The following is a 25,585-nucleotide window of genomic DNA, read 5'->3' as shown; positions in this document are numbered from 1 at the left end:
AAAAGGTTCTAATATCATTTAGTCTGACCTTTTAATTTGAATACACAAAATATGAGAAGTGAAGAGGTACATTTACCTGAAGACAAACCTTATCTGGTTTCCCAGCTTCACCTTCAACTCAAATTCCTTCACTGGTATTCTCATATTCTTCCCTTCCTAAATGTGTTTAACAAAATTGCACATAATACATACATTCATAATGAAAGCCTAATACTCATGTTCTGGTGCTATTTCTTATTGAATACATATGAGATTATTTGTATTTTGCATGAAATTTGACTTTGAGGTATTCAAGATGACATATTTTATTCAATTAAGATGGAGTCTTTTCTAGGACCCTGTGAAATCTGAGCAAGAAATTAAATCTTCCTTTATGGAAAAAAGTGGGTCTTTTTTGAGCATTCATGAAATTTTTTATTAGCCCCTGCCATTATAAGAGTTAATTAGTCAAGGAGGTATATTTCCATTGAGATATTTTGTACATAGCCAAGGAAATTCAGGCTCAGACATTGCTGCCTTACAATGGTGATTCTTTGGGGAATGAGATGACCTGTTCAGCCATTTGAGTCCTCTCACAGTGTGTCATCAATCAGAAAATTACAGTTCCTGAGGGAAGTTGTCTGAGAACATGATGTTGGGTACAGATGGGTTGGGAGCTGATGAGGAGAGAGAGGGTTGCACAGTCGTCTTATTCCTTCACCAGTGAAGTCTCAGGGATGGGCGAGGAGCCCCAAGTCGTGCTGATGAAAGGGACACAGGATAATTCAACTCTTAAGCCTCTCACAGCCAAGCAATGCACTTCCATTATCCTCTTGCTAAGCTACTAAGCTACAGCAATTTTCATTGCCTTTTGAAGGAAAGGAGAAAGAATAAAGTGTTCTGCTTTCATTTGGAGTGAAGGGCATACCATTTCCGAAAGCTGTCTTTGCTGGTCCTGCCTAATGAAGCAGCTTGGATGCCATGTGACTGGCCTAGGCAGAGTTGGGTGGGGGAAAAGACAGGCTTGCATAGCTGTCTCCATGTGTGCATTGGCACGGAAGACCTTTGATTGGCTTTAGCAAATAACGGTTGATGTTCTCAGTGGATCTTGTGAGAGAATCTTACTGAAAAAGACATGTTTCATTTATGCCACTTCCTTCTGTTATTGGCAGGCCTGCAAATGATCTGGAACAGGTGGGGATACCAATAAGCAAAGAATGTGTTTTATAGTCTGTCACCCTCCACTTATCTTATTTTGATGAAGATATATACAGGGAGGGTCATATTTGTACTTGATCTTGTGTTAGGAATCTGCAAAGTGCTAACAAAATAAAAAGGGACGGTTTCTCTTTGCTAAGTTAGTTGACTATTAAAATGGAGAGTAATTTTCTTGCAGTTTCACAGTACAGTTTTTTCATGGGTGGCAGTCATCATTCGGGGCAGGAAAAGAAGAGGCAGTCTATCAAAAACAGATAAAGAAAAGCCACACCACAGCCTGCTGTTCCTTCTATTTTGGTTGATCGAGCTTGTGCGCAAATGAATTCATGACAGATTCATTTATATGAAATGGCCATTGCTGATCTCCTTGCCAGAAACAAGATTGCTTTTTTATTTAGGAGATTTTCAGAGCAGTCCTTAGCTTTTTTAGTTAGTGGCAAAATGGCACCTGGCCAACATACCTCTTCTCATCCAGTTGGTATTGCCAATATCTTGGGGTGGATGTTTTAAAAGTATAGTTGTGGTCAATTGAAAGAAAACATTTTTTTTTTTTTCTGTGTAAGAGTTTTAGTCACTGCAGAGTTGGGTTGGCTGATATCAGAGGTAACCCAATACCAAAAGCTGGGATAACAGAAATTTTGTAATGCATCAACACCAGGTGAGGAACAAACAGCAACATGGTTGTGGATTACCTTTTCATTTACTGCATTGCTATTATTGACCATCTCTGAAGTGCTTATAGCACATTTTTTGCTGTTTATATGAGCAAAATTTATTGAGGAACTAAACTCAACAAATTGATTGATTGGAGAAGATGAAGATATGAGACAGTCACAAAGCTGAGCCCCTCCTTAGAACCATAAACTAGCTAAGTGTAGCTTTGATAGCATGTTCTCTTTCTACCATTCCTTAGAGGGCCTGCCTACTTTCCTCTCTGCAGGGACATGGGATGACATTTTTTGATGCCAATATATGTTCAGCAATTCTTAGCCAAGAGTTAGGCACTGGAAGAATTATTATCAGTTAAGTGAATATGCTTTGCAGTTGTATTTTGCAGTCTGCCTCTGCTCCCTCTTCTTGTAGATACCAGATGTTGTATCGATTAGTGAAGCAATACCTTCATTTGTTTACTATCTACTAGGTCTAAGGAATTTGTGCCAGAAGTAGGAGGCACAGAGGAGCATTGACAAAGATGCCTGCCCTCACCAGCTTATGTTCTCACATAGCACTCATTCTCCTTGCTCTACATCACAGAACTGTTGAGAAATCCTGTGAAGATGAAAAAGTTGCATTGTGCTACTAGTGAACATGAAGTGACTGGTATATTCGTGACCTCATACTGGATGCTGTTGCTTTCATGGAACCTGCATCACACTGAGCTGTCGTCATATTCCCATAAACTATGGAGGAGGGCAGAAAGAATGAGACATCAAAAAAGAAGGACTAGTTGGGGAGAGGATATGTGGGGTGGGGTGATAGACAAAAAAGGGTAATAGCATGGTCTTAGGATCAAGTTACAGTATGTTTATATAATAAATTCTCAATAAAAAGGAAACAGACCAGAATTTGTCTTTACGAGCTACTGAGATGCATAGAGATACAGGCACATCTGTTCACTTTACAATCATCTACATGGAGCCTTGCGTAGGCAAAAAGTATGTGACACAGTGTGGTGGAGTATGTATTGTGATTTGAGTTAGGCATCCCCCACGAACCCTTGTGTTTGGCATCCTTGGTTCCCAGTGGATGGGAGGTGGAGCTAGAGGAGGTGTGCTATTGTGAATGGGCTTAGGGGTGTTATATGTCACTTCCCCCTGACTTGAGTTCTGTTCACTTTCCTGCCTGTTACTGTCCACTTGATGTTGGCAAGGAGGTGATGTCCAGACTGCTCTACCATCTCTCCCATGCCATCATGAAGCTTGCCCTTCAGACTGTAAGGCAAAGTCAAGTCCTTCCTCCTGACAGGTGCTTGTATGCAGGCACTTTGTCCAGCAATGTGAAGGTAACTGTAACACGTATATAAAGTAGTTTGTAAAATAGAAATACATGTTTGTATACACACATGCAGTCGATTGCACATAGAGAAAACCTATTACTATACATGGTTGCATGGTAATTGTGTTCTATAAAGGTACGGTGAGCCCTGTACTGATCGCTCCTAGGGGAAATACAGGTTTAGCGTCTTTGGGTCATGACACACTCATCAGCTGATCAGCATATCACCTAGCTTTCTATGGGTTTCTGTATAGAGGCACCTTAATATGTGGCATGACTTGGTAGCATTGCAGAATCATAGAACACAGGGCTAACTGGAGCTTATTTTCTTGGTAAGGCCTACCTAAGATTTCTTGAATGGAGGGACACCATACAATACTTTGGGTTCATCTTGAACAGTGAAATCACCAACAAAAATGCAAAAACCATGGTGCTAAATAGACCATGAAGAGAACACGTGCTTGCTGGATGAAAGCTGGGATTAGCAGCAAGCGAGCAACCTTGTTGGACCTCAGTTGGTCAGATAGACATCAGGCATCTCTCCCACCCTCTTTTTTTTTTTTTTGTGCCATATTGAGTAGATGGCACAAGTGACCACAAGAGTGCTCTGAGTATCGATTTGGGTGTTGTAAGTAATTTTATTGAGTAGTCTAGGGAATCTGAAAATCATGAAGATTGACTGTGCAAATAGTTATATATTAATTGTGTCTTCTGGGTTTTCCCAGTGAGTTCTGAGCTTTATGGCTGGTGAGTTTTAACACAAACCCTGGGATTGGGGTTTCGCACTGATCAGGGAGGCAATATAGGCCCCCTCTTCCTGCACAAATGCTGGAGGCCACATGCAACTCTCCTCTCTGCCTGTGCCAGGCAGGGGCCATAAGTGTGTAGCCCTATGACTCAGTGATGCAACTCTGACTCAAATGCTCCAGATACCGAGTGGAGGAAGAAAGGCCTGGAGGAAGAGGCAAGCAGAGACTGTGTGTACACACGAAAACAAGTGACCTTTGCCCCATCGGACAGTGTCAGGGCCGCACCCTCAGCTTTGGGACAGGTTCCCACTTCTCAGCTGCGGTGCTGGTCTTCACTGAGTCACTCCACCCTTCAGAAACCAGGAGACCGCCCCCCCCTACCCCAGCCTCACTCAGATCAAACCTGGCTCAGCTGACTGGTTGCCCTTTTGAGGCAGGAGGGATGTGAACCACGTCTGTACCTCTGGAAGCCTGGAGTGTGGCACAAGGGCACAGGCTGGTCTGATAACTGCCTTCATGATTGATTTGCTGTCTGGAGGCTTTTCACAGGTTCTAAGTCCAACATTTTTTTTTTTTTCCCCAGTGTCAATTGAATCAGCGGGTGCCTGAGTTCCCATTCGTGAGGGGAGAGGCCTTTTATTGTGTAATTATAGAGGAGATGAAACAATCATAAAAATATTCAGTTGTAACAATCCAGTGTGAATGCTTTTCAGTTAAAGCATAATTTGTCAGCAGATGTAAATCACTAAGTATGAGGTCCTTTTCTATGATGATGGGAAGCTAAGCTTCAAGCGTCTGTAGCAAGAGGAGACTTGAGCATTGGAGCCATATGGAACTGTAGAAGGACAAAATAGGACAACTGAGAAGAACGTTGAACAAAATTATTTTTTAAAAAAAGAGGGGTTGGAGACATGGCTTAGTGCTTAAAGGCATTTGCTTGCAAATCCAGACTGTCTGGTTTCCATTCCTCAGTACCCACATATGGCCAGATACACAAAGTGGCTCGTGCATCTGGAATTTGTTTGCAGAGCCAAGAGGCCCTGGTGTGCCCATTCCTTCTCTCTCTCCTTTCCCTCTCTTGCTCTCTCTCTGCCTGAAAATAAATTTAAAGAATTTGAAAAAGAAAAGCAAGAAAGAAATGCAAGTGTAAATCTGAACATGCTACATTTGATTGGACGGAGCAAAGCTGAGCTGAGCCGCAGAGTGTCTGCAGCAAGCACCAGCTCTGCTGGGCATGATGGTTTGATGGGCAGGTGGACTGATGAACTTGCAGAGGGAAAGAGGCCTCTTTTGGATCTCCTGTGTCCTGCAGTGGTCCGTGTGTTAAAAGCTTTAGTCCCCAGCTTGGAGCCACTGTAAGGCAGTGGGGGTTTTAAATGGTGGGGAAGAGTGCCAGGTCTTATGCCACAGGGGACATGCCCTCAAAGGGATTGTGGCACCCCGTCTCTTCATCCTATATATTTTCTCCCCCTCTGTGAGGTCAATGTCTTATTCAGTCATATGCTTCTGCCATATTGGGGCTCACCAAAGCCCCAGCCTCAAAAACTAGGGCCCAAATCCCCCTTTAAAATATAAGCTGATTTCCTCAGTTATTTGTCCCAGTAGTAATGGGATCCCAGCCAAGTGGCACAGGCGGCGTTGGTCTTCTAGGGCCGCGAGAGCAAGGTGCCGTGGACTGAGTGACTCAGAAGCAGTGCTCACTGTCTGTAGTTCTGGAGAGTGGAAGTCCAGTGTGGTGGGCATGTTCCCTCTGAGCCCTACAGGAAGACCAATTTGTGTGCTTGGGTGTGTGCATGCATGACTGAGAGCATATTTGTGTGTGTGCAGGTACATGTGTGAGCATTTCAGTGTGCCTGCCCAGTATAACCTTTGGTATCATTCCTTAGGTGCACTGAACCTTTTTCTGAGACAGGGTCTCTTATTGGCCTGGAACCCATCAGTTAAGCTCGACTGGCTGGCCAGTGAGCCCCAGGAATCCACCTGTCTCCACCACCTCCCCAGGACATGCCACCATTCGTGGAGACTGTATGTATATATATATATATATATATATATATATATATATATATATATATATATATATATATGTGTGTGTATGTATATATATATGTGTGTGTGTGTGTGTGTGTGTGTGTATGTATGTATGTATGTATGTATATATGTTGGTGAGAGAGAAAGAAACAGAGAGAGGGAGAGAAAGAGAGAGCATCAAGGCCTTCACCCACTGCAAATGAACTCCAGAGACATATATCACCTTGTGCATTTGGCTTACGTGAGTACTGGGAATTGAACCTGGATCCTTAGGCTTCACAGCCAAGCACCTTAACCACTAATACATCTCTCCAGCCCCAATTTTATTTTTGCTTTTAAAATTTATTTTATTTTTATTTATGATTTGTTTATTTGACAAAGAAAGAGGAGAGAGAGACAGAAAAGAATGGGTGCACCAGGGCCTCTAGCCATTGAAAATGAACTCCAGATGTGTGCACCCCCTTGTGCATCTGGCTAATATGGGTCTTGGGGAATTGAACCTGGGTCTTTTAGCTTTGCAGGCAAACGCCTTAAACACTAATCCATTCCTCCAGCCCTATTTTTGCTTTTCTAAAAACATTTTTTTTTTCTAGGCTAGACCTCAGGTTCACTTGCTTCCAAGGCAAGCACTTTACTGACTAAACTATCTATCTTCCAATCCAAATTCATTTCAACTTCTAGTGTTTTACCAACAGTCTTTGGTATTCCAGCACTGGGGATGCATCCCTCCAATTTATGTCTATTTCAACACTTGCTGGCCTTCTCTCTGTGTACTTGGGTATTCACATCACATTCCCTTCTTATAAGCACTCATTATATTTGCTTAGACCAGCTCTAATGACCTCAACTTAAATTGATTTCATCTGTAAAGAACGAATAGGGTCACATTCACTTATATATTTTAAGAAACCTTGTCTTAAGCCCCTACCCCAGAAGAAATGCAATTTTTTAAAAAAATATTTTATTTATTTATTTATTTGACAGAAAAAGAGGGAGGGAGGGAGAGAGAGAATGGGCACACCAGGGCCTTCAGCCACTGCAAACGAACTCCAGATGTATGCACCCCCTTGTGCATCTGGCTAACTTGGGTCCTGGGGAATTGAATCTGGATCCTTTGGCTTTGCAGACAAATACCTTAACTAGTAAGCCATCCCTCCATCCCAAGAATTGCAATTTCATACCTGCTTTGGGGGATGACTTCGTAGTCACAGATGACATATGGGCTTTGCTCATGTCAGAGGTTTTCAAGCTTTCTAAGGAGTATAGAAAACACCACCCCGGGCCCTCTGCCTGTGTAGTCTCTGCTCTGGCCAAGGTCCTTCTGCCTGACCAAGGCGTGTGCTGGGAGTTACTCCATTGATTGTATATTTGACTGGACTGAATAAAGCTGAGCTGAGCAGTGTAGTGTCTGCAGCAAACATCAGCTCTGCTTGACGTGATATTTTGGTGATAATGAAACATAGATAGACGGGTAGGTGGACGGATGAACGTGCGTAGGAGAATAGGTTTCTTTTGGATATCCTATGTCCTACCATGGCCTGTATGTTAAAAGCTTAGTCACCAGCTCAGAGCCCAGTAAGGTGGTGGTACCTGTGCTGTATTTGTGGTACACCTTTGTAGGAAAACAAGAAAGAATTCAATTTTTATGTTTGAGAGAGTGTTGATTTATGTTTGGTTTGGTATGTCATGTTCTCTGGGGGTCTTTGTACATCTTTTTAAAAACATTTTTTTTCTGATTTTGTTTCCTCCCGATATTTTCTGTTTTCTCATTTTTTCCTCACATTTGTTATGTGTTGACTGAGTATGTACTGTACCATATCATTTAGACATATTCTAGTAGGAAAGGGATTTTTTGTTTGAAAAAAAATTAATATGGAATGCTTCACAAATTGGCGTGTCATCCTTGCACAGGGGCCATCGGCCATGCTAATCTCTGTGTCATTCCAATTTCAGTATATGTCTTGCTGAAGCAAGCACTTATTTGAAAATTTTAAGTTACTTATTTACTCTCTTCTTTCACTTCTTGAGAAGGAATCTCTCATAGAATCTGGAGCCACTGTGTCTGTTCTAACTGGCTATTCTAGACCATCCCAGCAGTTCTATTTTCTCTGCCCTGCACAGGATCGAGGTTTCAGGCATAAGTGGCTAGACCCAGCTTAAGAATTTTTTCTGACCTTTGGTTTCCTTCCTTTCAAGTCAGCCTTCTTTCTTACCATCTTTCTCTGTCCCTTGCAACATTCACCCTTCCTTCCTCCTCTATGCTCATGAAAGTAGAACCGCATCTGGCTGGAAGTTTCTGGAAAACACAAGCCTCTCAGCTAAGTTGTCTTCTCTAGAGATTATATGTGGGTACAAATCAGATTTTCATACTAAAGCAAATGTTAATATTATCCTTGAATCATTGGAACACTGTAGTGTTGAGGCACACACACACACAATCTAGTGCGTATGTTGACTGTAAAAGTAAGACTCCCTTACCAGCACAGTTAAGAAGAAGCGAGATTGGCAAAACATGAAATCACATCCATTCTTTACATCCTGTCTTCTCCATGTAGAACTTCCGTTATTGTCCATGCCCAGGTTCTCTGGAAAGGAATAAGTGCCCCATAACCCTTTATATCCTGCTAAAGTGGGATTACAAATCTGATCTACATGTTTGCCTTATGAAGATATTTCAATCGCTTCCTATTTTTACTTAAGGTGAAACCCCAGCTCCTCCTTAGCATAGTAGATAAGCTTCTGAAAAATGGCTGTCTGTAATGTTTCATGACGTGTGGTCAGTCCGATGTGCCACTTGCCTTCTCACCTTGGCACAGGCTGTCAATTCTGCCTGGAAGGTGCTTTGATTTGCCCAGTGACCTGCACTTGGCTCTTCGACTCTGTCTCGGGAATCGCAGATAAAGGGGTGCTTGACTCACCAAGAAGCATCTGATGGTTTATATTCCCAGGCTGAAGGTCTCCTTATGTTTGTGTACTCATGAATAAAATGTTTACTGAACGACAGCATACTTTTCATGCGTCGGCTCATTTTCTCTACAATTCAGCTTTCCATATCTTTACATAATTTGTTTTATCACCCATTCATGAAATAATTATCACCTCCTTCTGAATATATTGCCCATTTCATGCTTTCTCAAATCACACTGAATGCTTTTAATACTATTGATCTTAGAAGGGTTTTTTTTTTTTTTTTGTAATGAAAACATTAAAGCACACTGCTAACGTGCACTTTTGCTGTAGCCAACATTTTCAGCCTCACTGGTAAGAGTCTGTGCCATCCCCCCTGGCCAGACAGTGTGACAAATGCCATATGCTGCAAGTTTCATAGCCAGAAAGCCCACCCTAACTGTTCTGAGTTGTACAGTTGTGTAGCACACGTTTGGTATGTAGTGGCATCACTCTTTCTCTTTGATGCCTATTGTGTAATTTGGGGAACATTTCTACGAAGCAGATGTATCCTTAGGAATGTTGCAATGTGAGGTTTATAATGACTCAAAAGTTCTTTCAGGCATGGTCTATAAAGAATACTATAACATATCAGGATATTAGGGATTAGGTTATATCCCTTGACACTATGAATGGTGCATATATAGATATGTGTCAGAGCAGAATGCTATTCAGTGTTACAAATGGAATCTGACAGGAGCCCTAGAAGAAGGTATATCATAATTTCAGGAGGTCTTGAGGGGGTAAAGGAGTGATTTCCACTGTGTGAGGCATCTATGTGGGACCAAGGAGTTAATGACATCATGTCAGGTGAATTGAGATAAAGCAAATTCCTTTAGACCTCTTATTTCTAGGAATGTGTCCTACACTTCATTCCTGTCCTCTGAATGAGCTGTTTGTGCACGCTTGGATTTAAGTGCTGAACAGTAAGACGTATACTAAAAAAGGCTCAAAATGAGACACCAGGAAGGAAAAGGAAACAAATTCTTCCATTCATCTGTTACTTTAAAAACATCTCTCTCTCTTTTTAAATTGTTCTTAACCTTCTATTCCACCATGCAGTTCGGGTGATGCCACCCTAATGTCCTCCACGTAGCTTACGTAATACAACCTAACATTAGGAGTTATATACTTTCAAATGTGGATGCTAAATGAAGTATAAGTATTCAGCAATAGTGCTAAAAAGAAGCTAGTATAAAGCTGAAACAAAATTTATCAATATGGAATAGAAAAGTATTAGTTTTCTCCTTTCCTTATTTTTATTTTTATTTTATTTTTTTTTTGGTGGGTGGAGACCATATCTTTTCCCCCAGTTTTCTGGGTTTGTGGAAAGTGTCCATCCAACTGCAGCCATGAATCAACACCTCTGCTCACCTTAAAAATGATGGTCATTATCTTCATTCTAACTCAACATATTTTCACTCCATTTTTTATTTATTTCATTACAGACGTTTTAGAGAAGGCTTATGATGTGCCAAGCATTGCTATGGGCTCTGGATCCCTCCTGCCCCATCAAGCCTCGTCCTTCAGCCTGTTGGTTGTTTCTGTGACTTTGAGAGAACACCTAACAGAAACAGCTCAAGGGAAGGAGGTGTAATTTGGGCTCATGATTCAAGAGGATACAGCCCATCAGGACAGGAAAGGCACAGCAGCAGGAGGATGAGGCGAGTGGCTACAATGTATGAGCCGTCAAGCAGCAGAGCACTCCAGCAGTATAGCTAACTTATAATAACTCCAGGCCCTGTGTCTGCCGTCCAGGCCCCATGCCACTAGGATTCCACAAAACTCCTTTAACAGCACCAAGTGTTTAAACACATGCCTATGGGGGATCTAGTCACATTCAATCTGTGCATGTTTGGAGTGTGGAGGACAAGAAACAACCACAGAGGCCCTCAGGTTAGTGTGTCAAGCAAAATGAGTTGCTTAGCTGGGGTTTGGTGAGGTGAGTGGTGATTACCTCAAATGAGGATGACAGGCAAGGTCTCTGAGCAGGTGACTCCAGAGTACCTGGGTGAAGTTGACCCTTTGGATTTGTCATAGGAAGAGTATACTGGGCAAAGGGAAGAGCTGTTCTGTGAGCTCTGTTAGGAGAGCCAATGTGGCAAGTTTGACGGATGGCAGTTGGGCCAGGGTACCCAAGCAGACGGCCACCTGTACCTCATTGGTCATCATCAGGATTTATATATTTTTAATTTTTTAAGAAGATATTTTTATTTGGGCCGGAGAGATGGCTTAGTGGTTAAGGAACATGCCTGCGAAGCCTAAGGACCCAGGCCCCACGAAAGCCAAATGCACATGTTGGCGCATGCACCTGGAGTTCGTTTGCAGTGGCTACAGGCCCTGGTGTGCCCATTCTCACTCTGTCTCTCTCTCTCTTTCTCCCTCTGTCTCTAGTAAATAAATAAAAATAAAAATTTTAAAATATATTTGTATTTATTTATTTGCAAGCAGAGAGAGATTGTGGGAGAGAAAGAGAGACAGAGAGATGCCAGGGCCTTCAGCCACTGCAAACGAACTCCAGATGTATGTGCCACTGCTTCTGGCCTTACATGGGTACTGGGGAATCAAACCTGGCTCATTAGGCTTTGCAAGCAAGTGCCTTAGCCACTGAGGCATCTACCCAGCCCAGGATTTCTATTTTATTCCACTGAGATGGCCCTCTTCAGTAGAGTGACTCACCTGACTCATGTATTGCATGGATCAGTCTCCCTGTGGGGCTGAGCATAGAGAAGGTGATGAACATGGAATTAAGATCAGTCATGAGGCTACTGCAGTGCACCAGGGTTTCTGGACTTAGTTCATTCCCCAAACATGCTTCTCTATTGTGGCCGCAATAATCCAAATTATCCATGTGCACACAATAATTTGATTCTGTTATGGCAATTTTACACTTCACAAAGACTGGTTTCAAAACTACTCCAGGGACTTTGCCTACTCATGTTATGAGTGTATATTTCCTAGGATGCATCATCACTCTCCAACCAACTCTATAATATGAAATCCCACTAGAGTGACCACATTTGTCATTTGTTAGAGTGGTGTTTCCTCCCCCAAAGGCCATATTACCAACCAAATGAATTTCAGAACATAAGATGATTCCAATTGAGTTGGATAGGTCACAATTTATAGTCATTTGTATTGTTTTGCATATATATATGTATGTATATAATATTTATTTATTTATTTGACAGAAAAAGAGCGGGGTGGGGGCAGGAGAGAATGGGTGCCCCAGGGCCTCCAAACACTGCAAATAAACTCCAGACACGTGAACCCCTTGTGCATCTGGCTATCGTGGGTGCTGGGGAATTGAACCTGTCTCCTTTGGCTTTGCAGATATGCACATTAATAGCTAAGCCATCCCTCCAAACCTTGTGTATACGTTTTTGTGTTTAATGTGGTGTGTATGTTGTCTGTGGTGCATGTGTAAGTGCACATGCGTGTGTGCACACCTGCCCTTGCAGCACCCCATGTGCATACCTGCAATGCCCATTCCATGGCTCTTCTGCCCATTCTCTTCTTGAACCAGAGTCTCCTGATGACCTTGGCACCCTGCTGTCCTCCATGAGCCTGGATGATACCTTGGCTTCTGCTCTCTTTTCTGTGACTGCAGTTACAGATGTATGTGGCCATGGCCAGATGTTTATGTGGCATCTGGAGATTCACACTTGTATACTTCCTGGCCCACTCAGACCCTCACACTCACGTAGAAAGGGCACCTTACCACTGAGCCTTCTCTTCAGTGTTTTGCTATAACTTGACTTCAAAAACAATTCTTGTTCAATAGTTGATTTGAGCTGCTGCTGCTGCTGCAAAAAAAATCGATTAAATGTGTGCTATTTTACCTTGTGTATTTCTAGAGGCTTAAATGACCAAGGTCAAGGTGATGAAAGAGTTAGTGTCTGGTGAGCTCCTCCTTCTAGGTTTATGGATGCTGTTTTTTCACTGTAGACTCACATGGTACAAAAGGTTGTCTCAGGCCTCTTATAAAAGTACTGGTTCAATTGATGAAAGTTCAGTCTTTATAATCTAAGCATTTCCAAATTCTGTCAAATTGGGCATTACTATTTCAACTGTGAGTTAGGGGAGAATCATTTAAATTCTGTGCATGGCAAGTGATCACAAAATGAAACCAATATCATGCTTCTAAACTTGTATATCAGATCAGCAACTCTTTTTTATTTCATGACATTCAACATCATTTCTAATCACTACCATGTACATTAAAATAATGTACAATAGGTTTTGTCATATTTGAATACTACTGTGTGTAAGAATTGTATCAAAAGTTTGGGGATAAATAGAAAGATGCTGTAGTTGAAGCAAGAGAGAAACTGACTACAAGTCCTGGGGAGAGACTACCTGTGTTTAAGCTCAGGTTTTATCTTTTAACAGACATGTGACATTGGGCAAATGACCTATTGAAGTCTCTGTACCCTCTGGTAAATGGCCATGAGCTGGGTGTCAGCCTCTAAGACAGCTGTGAGGATTAAATAGCTAATACGTTTAAAGGCAAGCAATGAATAAATGTAAGCTTATATGATAACCCACTGTTTGATGCCTAAAGCCTTCGTGAGTGAATCAGTTCTTTAACATAAAACTTCCAAAAAAATATCTTTTTGGAATTTATGAGATAAATCTTGTAAGAATGTATTTCTCTGTTCAAAACTAAAAAGTTAGTATGAACAAGGGGTTAACCCAACCAGGTTTTGTTAGTAAATAATGAAAATTATTCTGCCCCTTTGATTTCATTTATGATTGTTATAGATTTGACTTCTATCTTAGTGTGTGTGTATGTGTGTGTGTAGATTGTATGAGGTGTGAAGACATGTGTGTACAGTGTATGTGGAGGGAAGAGATGTGTGTAGAATGTATGAGGAGTGATGAGATGTGTGTAGAATGTATGAGGAGAGATGAGATGTGTGTAGAGTAAATGTGGAGAGATTGCTTGTGTGTAGAGTGCATTAGTAGTGAAGATATGTGTGTACAATGTATGAGGAGTAATGTGATGTGTGCAGAGTGTATGAGGAGTGATGAGATTTGCGTAGAGTGTATGAGGAGTGACGAGGTGTGTGTACATTGTATGAGGAGAGAAGAGATGTGTGTAGAGTGTATGAGGAGTTATGAGGTGTGTGTTGAGTGTATGAGGAGAAATGAGACTTGTGTGGAGTATGTGAGGAGAGATGAGATGTGCGTGGAGTGCATGAGGAGAGTTGAGGTGTGTGTCGAGTAAATGAGTGGAGGTGACGTGTGTGCCGACTGCATGAGGAGTGATGAGATGTGTGTGTAGAGTATGCACAAGTATTTAAAGAAGTGTGTTCTCTATGAGCACATGTGTGGAGTCAAGAAGAGAATACTTTATAATTTTTTCTTTCCTTCACCAAGTTCTAACAGTTCTCTTGTCTGTTCCTGCAAAATTACTGGACAGGCATCCCTGACCACCACTGCGTCTTTACATGGATGGGTGCCAGGCAGTTGACAGTGACTGATGAGATGCTCTCTCAGGCCTCAGGGTTGTCAATACTCATAGGCACTGAGCCATCTCTACTGCCCCAGACTTCATTTCTTACATCTAAGAGGAAGGGAAGATCAATTAGTATTAGTATATTTGTATCAGTTATGTGAGATAGTTAGATGAAAGCTCTCTCTCTCTCTCTCTCTCTCTCTCTCTCTCTCTCTCTCTCTGTGTGTGTGTGTGTGTGTGTGTGCAAACATGTTGAAAGGAACACCTTTTCATAGCCTTGCCCAGACATATCAGCAAATTATGATTTGCTACGTACATCCAACTGTCAGCTTAATTGAAGTTGTGATTGGGTACCCTGGCCAATTATGAGAATGAACTTTCACACAAGAAGGTTGTGTATCCAAAATGGTGATGTCTAGAACTTCTTAATAGGTTTAAAATGAAAAAGCACAGCATTTCCCTCTGCATGAGTAGTTTTCTTTCGCTTTGATTGTATCAGCCTTACCTGAGCATGCTGCCATCTGCACTACTGAGCTCGATGCTCCGGATTCTTCAAAGAATGGAGAAGAGTGACGCTGTGCCCTTGTGTGCCCCGAAGAGAGAGATCTTTCCATCGCAACTTAAACTAGGAAATTGCCACTTCCGATGTCAAATACTGGCAATTCCATATGACACATTCCAAATTGTACTTTACCAAAGAGCTGAAATCAACAGTGGTACCCTTGCCCCATGACCTCATAGTGAAGAGAAGTCCACTGCCATAAACAGGGGTCACTGCAACTGTCCTAGTTGTATGATTATGCAAAGATTATAAGATTCATCACCACATTGCAGGGTTACTGTTGTTTGCCTTGCCTTGATCTGTGTGTTTTGTATCCAGCTTGTAAACCCTATAATTAGGGAGAAGTATCAAAGTGCATACTTACACACTTTTTATTTGTTTTCTAAGGTTTTAATTGTCTATAAGTACTTCATGGCTGACAATTCAGCTAACAGAATGGCTTCCAAATATCCTCATTCTAGCTTTCTGTTTCATTCCTCACCTTGAAGCGATTCTCTTTTACCCAGCTTTAATTCCACTAAAAAGTAGGAAAATGTTTATTTTCAATTAGAGTCTTACATAGCTTCATAGTTTTCCCTTTGCCATTTTAAAGGGACCAGAGGAAATTAAAATCAAAAACTGTAAATTATCTGGCTCCTCCTAGTAAAAAGAATGCTACTTTCTTTTAGGTATTGAAATGGGGTCTCAGATTTTTCTCCTGAAATCAACTTGCCTGCAAATTGTTAATGTATATATACATTATATATATTTATGTATATGTATGTATGTATGTGATGTTAGCTTTGTAGACCTGGTCCCAGTTCTACAAGAGAGAGAGAGTGAAGGGGGGGGGAATGGGCACACCAGGGCTTCCAGCCACTGCAAATGAACTCCAGACGCTTGCGCCCCCCTTGTACATCTGGCTATTGTAGGTCCTGGGGAATTGAACCTGGGCCCTTTGACTATGCAGGCAAATGCCTTAACAGCTAAGCCATCCCTCCAGCCCCATATAATTATTTTTAACCAGTAGATCAAGCACAATGCACTGGAATTATAGAGATGTGGGTCTGAAAGTCTGCTTTGCCACCTGTTATGTGACCTCAGAGGAGCTGCTTAAATATTTTTGAGCTTTTTCTTTTAAATCAGTTGTCACATTTACAAAGGGTGGTGCTGTTGTGAGGATTAAGAGATAGCACCTGTACAATGCTCAATGTGAGACGCATCATATGGTAGATCTCAAGGAATGTCAGTGTTTCTCTCCTTCTTTTACTATAAATTTTTTTAACCTGATAGTTCATGGTGATAAAACATGTGAAGTTTTCCCTATTGGTGATTTATTAACTCATTTATTTTAGTGTTTAATTTTAATATTTTATATTATTCATTATTTTCTAATTAATGTACTTATAATACATGACTCATTATTTATATTGTGAATTTCTTGAAACATTTCTAGAATTATAGTAAAATTGTACATATGGAACTGAGTTTTGTGTACCCTTTCTATAATGTTAGTAATGTTGGATAACCATAATTCCTTTATTGAAACTGAGGAATAAATGTGGGTGCAATGATGTTATTAAGTATAGGGCTTCACCCATGCTTCACTGTTTTTCTAGTATGGTCCTTTTTCTGTCTGAAAGTCCAGTCCAGGTATGTTGTATGTTGTTTTCATATTTCTTTAGTCTCCTCACATTTTAAAGACCCTATGGCTGAACAAGGCAACATTATGGGGCACTGGAGGTAGGGATTTGAACATGGAAATTTTGTAGGGGTAGGAGCAATAACTCGACCCTATCAAGTAGGTATGTGCAGTGAAATAAAGAGAAGAAGCAAGCAAGTTTAATTTTTTTTTGATGCTGTTATACATGTATACAATGCACTTTGATTCCATGATCCCGATTACTCTCTCACATCCCCCTACCTCTCCCACTAAATCTCTTTCTTTTAAAACAATATTTTATATTTATTTATTCATTTGAGAGAGAGATACAGAAATAGGGAGAGAGAGTGAGAGAGAGAAAAAGAGAGAGAGAGTGAGAGAGGGTCTCCAGCCACTACAAATGAAATCTAGACGCATGCACCCCCTTATGCATGTGGCTTACGTGGGTCCTGGGGAATTGAACCTGGGTCCTTTGGCTTTGTAGGGAAGTGCCTTAACTGCTAAGCCATGTCTCCATCATGCTTTTTTTTTGACCTGTTGAGTTAAGTTAGGATAGCTTGTGTGATTATGAGTTGGGGGTTACTTACTGAAGAATGGGCAACCCACCAGTGGCTTCACAGTGAAGGACACGACTTCCCCTGCCCCGGCCATCATCAGCCATCAGTCACTGCTCTGGGAAGCATGGAGTCTCATGAGCCCCCCCGACAGGCTCAATCTTGTCTTGGAGAGTGCATCCATAGTGAGATCATGAGTGCAACTGCCAGGTCCTCTCCAGACAGAACATTCCTCAGCACTCCCTGGCCCTCCTCCTGCTCTCACATTCTTTCGGTCCCCTCTCCTCCTGCGGTTTCCTGAGTCTCGGAGGGTGTAGCTGAGGTTTTGTCATGAGGTGCTGTATTCGTGTTGTGTTCAGAGTTGTGCGCATACTTGTTGCTCACTTTGCCACTTGCGCATCTCTGTGTTAGCCTCTGCGGCACAGGGCTTTGTCAGGATGGGAAAGATGATCTGTACAGCTTCTTAGAAATAGAGGATTTTCTTGGCGAATCATAGAAAATGGTCACAGCAAACACAATGAGGCTCAATAAGGATAAAATGCTTGCTGGGAGTACCAAGCTGCTTAACTATTAAACAGAAGGCAATTAGTCAAGTAAAGTGGAGGGGGTTGTTGGGGCTGGTCCTTGTGGTTATAACTGAGGATAAGCAAAGTTGTGTGCTTGTGTTTCAGGTGGAGAAATGAGTAAATGCTGCCAAATATTTAAAGGGACAGAAATCTTTTTTTTTTTTTCAAGGAAACATTGAAAAAGGGCTTATTCAGCCCAAAGAAGAAATTGCTGACGAGGGATTTCATCATCCTTAAGTACTGTATATGAGGGAGTTCTTAAACCAAGGACAGTGACCAGCTGTTTTGAAACTTTACAAGAACACATTTCAAGTAAATAGCCTTAGAGGGAAATAAATGCCATTCAGACTAAAACAGAATAAAAATTCCTTCACCAAAACAGTGGTCAGAAAAGTCACATAGGCAAGAACCATAATGTTGTAAAAAGAAGAAAAAACAGTGCTGGAGTCTGCAACATCTGTCTTAAATGTCTGCTCTACTACTCAGTAGGATGGCCCTAGACAAAGAATTTGACATTTTGGAAAATATTATCAACATTTATTTCAGGACTCACTAAGCTACTATATGTAATTTTAGCAGAATTACTAATGAAAATTTAGCAGGTTTTGAGTAGAGCTTGTTGTGAAGTTTGGTTGATTGATACTTTCTCCCCTGTTTCATTTTATTCCCTAAGTGTGTCTAGACAGTATAGCACGCAATGCTGACCTTAAACTGGTATGTATGTGGCATTATTTGCAGATCAGAGAAATGATATTTCCAGTCCCATTACTTGCAAGTCTACGTTTTCTACCACAAAGTGGTTTTTGGGCTTAAATTTCTAACCCTTTAAAAATTCAGGGAGGAGGACTTCCGGTTAAGATGGCGGCGTAGGTACCACGCCAAAATAGCCTGGGGGGGGAAGACCAAAAAAAACTCAGCAAAATACACACTTTTACTAAAAAGTGAGGTGTATAGGAAGTTGAGGCGGCAGCGGAGAAGTGGAAGAGTTATAGAGCATCCGGAGCCTGCACAGGCGGGAACAGCGGCCCGGGGCGGCTCAGCTACCCGCCGCAACCGCGGAGCGGCAGAAAACCGCCGGACTCTTGGCTCGAGCCGCAGGACAAGCCAGGTGCGGGAATTTCCCCTCACACCGCGCTCTCCGCAACTCGGGAAACGTGAGGGGAGAGCGGCAGTGAGCAACGGAGGGAGGAGCAGACCGCGAGGTAAAAGCACACGTGGAGAAACGATACAACCAGAACAGCGCGGCTCCCTCCCCTCCCCTGCCGCCTGAACCCAGCTCCAGCGAACACAGCAGCGGCCCGGGACCCGGCCACGCCAACTTGGGCTGACAGCGGGACCCAAGCAGGAGCAGAATTTGGCAGCAACTTCAGCGGCTCCAGCACCGGTACCAGTGGCCCCAGCAGCAGCGGACCCAGGAGAGCAGCGGCTTCGGGGTGAGCAGCAGCGGTGGACACGACAACGGCAGCTTCAGCAGTGGTGGGGGCTCCGGCGGTGACATCTACAACAGCTGCAGAGGCGGCGGCAGCGACTCAGTTTGCCCCGTAGGAAAAGCAAGTGCCCAGCTCCAGAAATCAGAACAGCAACCCGACGACCCAGGCAGCAACTTGACTGAGACCACAATCACCCAAGGTAACTGGGATTGCACCAGGGAAGGGTCTCACCTGGTCACAAGCTGACTTGGATACCTCAACAGACCAGAAATCTAAACCTCTTTGTTGATAGAGGATCTGGTCATTATAATAACTACTCTTGCATACATACTCGGGGCTGTTTTTGATGGAATGGGTACAGTGTTTAGCTAAATTTTAGAATCTACCAGTATATTATTCCACTCAGCCTGCTTGAATACTCCTATAGCAGGGAAACTCAACCCCTAAGAACATCTTTGTAGATACTCTGAGAGTCTTAAGAGCCACACCTAATACCTTAAGGTCCTACCCTGAAAATATTTTACACCAAATCAATTGATACAGCTAAGAACACACAGCTAGCTAGAAAATCCAAGCATTAACTTAATCCAAGATGCAAAAATATATACATTATAACACAAGAAACACTAAAAAGCAAGACGATATAAATCTACCTAAAAGTATTAATGCATCAGAAATGTCCTCCAGTGAGAAAGAGTTAGAGGAAATGCCTGAGAAAGAGTTCAAAAGAATAATTATAAATATGTTCAAAGAGGTCAAAGAACACATGAAAACAATCAAAGAAGAAATCAAAGAGGAAATCAAAGAGGAAATCAAAGGAATCAAAGAAGAGGCAGGACACCAATTTAATGAAATAAAGAAGGCAATACAAGACATAAATAGAGAAATAGAAATAATAAAGAAAAACCAGTCAGAATTACTAGCAATGAAGAACACAGTTAATGAAATAAAAAACTCTGTAGAAAATCTCACCAGTAGGATGGATGAGGGAGAGGACAGAATATCTAAGCTAGAAGATCAGGTGGCAGACCTAATGCAGTCCAACAAAGAGAAAAACAAACTTATAGAAAAGTATGAGTGGGAATTTCAAGATATTCGGGACACTATGAAAAGATCCAATATAAGAATTCAGGGCATAGTAGAAGGAGAAGAATTCCACTCCAGAGGCATAGTAGACATCTTCAACAAAATCATAGAGGAAAATTTTCCCCAAATTGGGAAAGAGGTGCCAATACAGATACAGGAAGCCTTTAGAACCCCAGCCAGACAAAACCCAGAAAGAAACTCTCCTCGCCACATTATACTCAAACTTCCAAACACACAAACCAAAGAAAAAATATTGAAAGCAGTTAGAGAGAAAAATCAAGTTACCTACAAAAGCAAGCCCATCAGGATTACAGCAGATTATTCAACACAAACTTTTAAAGCCAGAAGGGCCTGGAGTGATATATTCCAAGTTCTGAAAGATAACAACTGTCAACCAAGGTTACTTTATCCTGCAAAGTTATCCATCCAAATAGATGGAGAAATAAAGACATTCCATGACAAAAGCAGGTTAAAGGAATATCTGAAGACAAAACCAGCTCTACAGAAAATACTTGATAGAATCCTCCATGCTGAACAAAAGGAAAAGCACACATATAAGGAACCTAGAAAAAACCAGCCATACTCAAATACCAGTTAACAGAAGAGAGCACAGGTAGAACCAGTAACACACACACACACACACAAAAATGGCAAACATAAATACACACATTTCAATAATATCTCTTAATATCAACGGTCTCAATGCCCCAACGAAAAGACATAGATTTGCAGACTGGGTTAAAAAGCAGGATCCTACAATTGGTTGTCTTCAAGAAACTCACCTTTCTACAAAGGATAGACATTATCTTAGGGTGAAAGGTTGGAAGACGGTGTTTCAAGCAAATGGGCCTAGAAAACAAGCAGGGGTTGCTATCCTAATATCAGACAGGGTGGACTTTAGTCCGAAGTTAGTCAAAAAAGATAAGGAAGGTCACTTTATATTGATTAAGGGCACACTCCAACAGGAGGACATTACAATCCTAAACATATATGCACCTAACATGGGGGCTCCCAAATTCGTCAAACAAACACTATTAGAACTAAGGTCACAGATAACACCAAACACGGTGGTGGTGGGTGACTTTAACACCCCACTCTCATCAATTGACAGGTCATCCAGGGAAAGAATAAACAGAGAGGCATCTGGACTAAATGAGGTCATAGAAGATATGGACCTAACAGATATATACAGGACATTTCATCCAAAGGCTGCAGAATATACATTCTTTTCAGCAGCACATGGAACATTCTCTAAAATAGACCATATATTAGGACACAAAGCAAATCTTAACAAATTCAGGAAAATTGAAATAATTCCTTGCATTCTATCTGACCACAATGGAATTAAACTACAAATCAGTAGCAAGAAAGGCTATAGAGCATACACAAAATCATGGAAGCTAAACAATACACTACTAAATGATGAGTGGGTCAATGAAGAAATCAAAAAGGAAATCAAAAAATTTATAGAGTCAAATGATAATGAGAACACAACATACCAAAATCTCTGGGACACAATGAAGGCAGTTCTAAGAGGTAAATTTATAGCCTTAAGTGCCTATATTAAGAAATTAGAAAGGTCGCAAGTAAACGACCTAATGCTTCGTCTTAAAGCCTTGGAAAAAGAAGAACAAGGCAAACCAAAAAGTAGTAGACGGGAAGAAATAATAAAGATTAGGGCAGAAATTAATGAAATAGAAACAAAAAGAACAATCCAAAGAATTAATGAAACAAAGAGTTGGTTCTTTGAAAGGATAAACAAGATTGATAAACCCTTAGCAAATCTGACCAAAAGAAAGAGAGAAGAGACACAAATTAATAAAATCAGAGATGAACAAGGTAACATCACAACAGATTCCAGAGAAATTCAAAAAATTATAGGGACATACTATAAAAGCATATACTCCACCAAGTATGAAAATCTGAAAGAAATGGATGATTTCCTTGATCTATATGACCTACCTAAATTAAATCAAAATGAGATTAATCACTTAAATAGACCTATAACAAACATGGAGATCCGAGCAGTTATCAATAATCTCCCAACTAAAAAAAGCCCAGGCCCGGATGGATTCACTGCTGAATTTTACCAGACTTTTAAGGAAGAGCTAACACCATTGCTTCTTAAGCTTTTCCAGGAAATAGAAAAAGAAGGAATCCTACCAAACTCCTTCTATGAGGCCAGCATCACCCTGATACCAAAACCAGGCAAAGATAGAACAAAAAAAGAAAATTACAGACCAATCTCCCTCATGAACATAGATGCAAAAATTCTCAACAAAATATTGGCAAACAGAATACAAGAGTATATTAAAAAGATCATTCACCCTGACCAAGTAGGCTTTATCCCAGAGATGCAGGGATGGTTCAACATACGCAAATCTATAAATGTAATACATTACATAAATGGGTTGAAGGACAAAAATCACATGATCATCTCATTAGATGCAGAGAAAGCATTTGACAAAATCCAACATCCCTTCATGATAAAAGTCCTACAGAGACTGGGAATAGAAGGAACATATCTCAATATAATAAAGGCTATTTATGACAAGCCTACAGCCAACATATTACTAAATGGGGAAAAACTGGAAGCTTTTCCACTAAAATCAGGAACAAGACAAGGGTGTCCACTGTCTCCACTTCTATTTAATATAGTTTTGGAAGTCTTAGCCATAGCAATAAGGCAAGAGACACACATAAAAGGGATACAAATTGGAAAGGAAGAAATCAAGCTATCATTATTTGCAGATGACATGATTCTATACATAAAGGACCCTAAAGACTCTACTAGCAAGCTGTTAGAGCTAATCAAAACCTACAGCAATGTAGCAGGATACAAAATAAATACACAGAAATCAGTAGCCTTCATATATGCTAACAACAAACACACAGAGGATGAAATCAGAGAATCACTCCCATTCACAATTGCATCAAAAAAAATAAAATACCTTGGAATAAACCTAACTAAGGAAGTAAAGAATCTATACAATGAGAACTTTAAGACACTCAAGCGAGAAATTGCAGAAGACACTAGAAAGTGGAGAAACATCCCTTGTTCCTGGCTTGGAAGAATCAATATAGTGAAAATGGCAATCTTACCTAAAGCAATCTACACATTTAATGCAATCCCTATCAAAATTCCAAAGGCTTTCTTCATGGAAATAGAAAAAACAATCCAAAAATTCATTTGGAATCATAAAAAACCTCGAATATCTAAAATAATACTGAGCAACAAAAAAGAGGCTGGTGGTATCACCATACCTGATTTTAACCTATACTACAGAGCCATAGTAACAAAAACAGCATGGTACTGGCACAAAAACAGACATGTAGATCAGTGGAACAGAATAGAGGACCCAGATGTAAGCCCAAGTAGCTATAGCCACCTGATATTCGATAAAAATGCCAAAAATACTCATTGGAGAAGAGACAGCCTCTTCAGCAAATGGTGTTTTGAAAACTGGATAAATATCTGCAGAAGGATGAAAATAGATTCTTCTCTCTCGCCATGCACAAGAATTAAGTCCAAATGGATTAAAGACCTTAACATCAGACCGGAAACTTTGAAACTGCTAGAGGAAAAAGTTGGGGAAACCCTCCAACATATTGGTCTTGGCAAAGACTTTCTAAATACAACCCCAATTGCTCAGGCAATAAAACCACAGATTAACCACTGGGACCTAATGAAATTACAAAGATTTTGCACCGCAAAGGACACAGTGAAAAAAGCAAAGAGGCAACCTACAGAATGGGAAAAAATCTTCGCCAGCTATATATCTGATAAAGGATTAATATCTAGGATATACAAAGAACTCAAAAAGATATCTAATAAGGAATCAAACAGGCCAATCAAAAAATGGGCTAAGGAGCTAAATAGAGAGTTCTCAAAGGAAGAAATACGAATGGCATATAAGCACCTAAAAAAATGTTCTACGTCACTAGTCATCAGGGAAATGCAGATTAAAACTACATTGAGATTCCATCTCACTCCTGTCAGATTGGCCACCATCATGAAAACAAATGATCATAAATGTTGGCGGGGATGTGGAAAAAAAGGAACCCTTCTGCACTGCTGGTGGGAATGCAATCTGGTCCAGCCATTGTGGAAAACAGTGTGGAGGTTCCTAAAGCAGCTAGAGATTGATCTACCATATGACCCAGCTATAGCACTCCTAGGCATATATCCAAAGGATTCATCTCATTTCCTTAGAAGTACATGCTCAACCATGTTTATTGCTGCTCAATTTATAATAGCTGGGAAATGGAACCAGCCTAGATGTCCCTCAACAGATGAGTGGATAATGAAGATGTGGTACATTTATACAATGGAGTTCTACTCAGCGGTAAAGAAAAATGAAGTTATGAAATTTGCAGAAAAATGGATGGACCTGGAAAGTATTATACTAAGTCAGGTAACCCAGGCCCAGAAAGCCAAGCGCCACATGTTCTCCCTCATATGGGGATCCTAGCTACAGATGACTGGGCTTCTGTGTGAGAATGAAAATACTTAGTAGCAGAGGCCAGTAAGTTGAAAAGGAGACATAAAGGGTGGAGAAAGGAAGGGAGGAGGATACTTAATAGGTTGATATTGTATATATGTAATTACAATGATTGTAATGGGGAGGTAATATGATTGAGAATGGAATTTCAAACGGGAAAGTGTGGGGGTGGGGAGGGAGGGAATTACCATGGGATATATTTTATAATCATGGAAAATGTTAATAAAAATTAAAAAAAAAAAAAAAAAAAAATTCAGGGAAAGCAGATATGCTACAGGTTCAATAGAAAATTATAGAGAAAAGCCAAGCACTTTTTTTTTTTTTTTGCTGTCAGAATAATGCAAGGGCTTGTGTTTGAGAAAAAGCATGAATTATTTGACAAATCATAGTTTATAAAATTCTGCTGTGGTTAACCACTGTGTGTTACTGGATTTCACAGAAATATTTTTCTATTGTAGATTTAAACCCCTTAACAAATAATAAACCCTGACAGAAAGGCATGGCAAAATATAGGGACTCATTCATGGAATCTAAATTGATGTTGATCACTGAGCTCTCACAATTTGATTTAAGGTGCCTGCTGCGCGTTCACACCCGAAGACAGCATTGGAGCTAGTATCTCGGCATAGCTGTGGATGCTGGAATATTTAAGTTCTCTTTTGAGATAGTCCTCTTCTTTAGTATGATGAAATCCCAGTATTTTGACTTCCTATTTATGAAATTATAATAAAATTATTTCTTGCTGGGCATGGTGGCACACGCCTTTAATCCCAGCACTTGGGAGGCAGAGGTAGGAGGATCGCTGAGAGTTAGAGGCCACCCTGAGACTACATAGTGAAATCCAGGTGAAATAGTGAAATCAGC

The 25,585-nt window shown here is 40.9% G+C and overlaps 1 protein-coding gene and 1 non-coding gene across 2 annotated transcripts in view; one reads left to right on the top strand and one right to left on the bottom strand.

The window, feature by feature from the left end:
* The window catches only part of Hs6st3 (heparan sulfate 6-O-sulfotransferase 3), a 770,396-nt gene that overhangs the window by 345,050 nt on the left and 399,761 nt on the right, over positions 1 to 25,585 (top strand). The window lies entirely within an intron of this gene.
* LOC123459737 lies at positions 7,839 to 7,947 on the bottom strand. The gene has a single exon (XR_006636486.1). It is a non-coding gene; the product is annotated as a U6 spliceosomal RNA (small nuclear RNA).

Source organism: Jaculus jaculus, chromosome 3 (genome assembly GCF_020740685.1).
Source record: "Jaculus jaculus isolate mJacJac1 chromosome 3, mJacJac1.mat.Y.cur, whole genome shotgun sequence".
In the NCBI taxonomy this organism is placed as follows: domain Eukaryota; kingdom Metazoa; phylum Chordata; class Mammalia; order Rodentia; family Dipodidae; genus Jaculus; species Jaculus jaculus.
The sequence above is the reverse complement of the archived record's forward strand: the minus strand, read 5'-3'. Positions and strand labels throughout refer to the sequence as shown.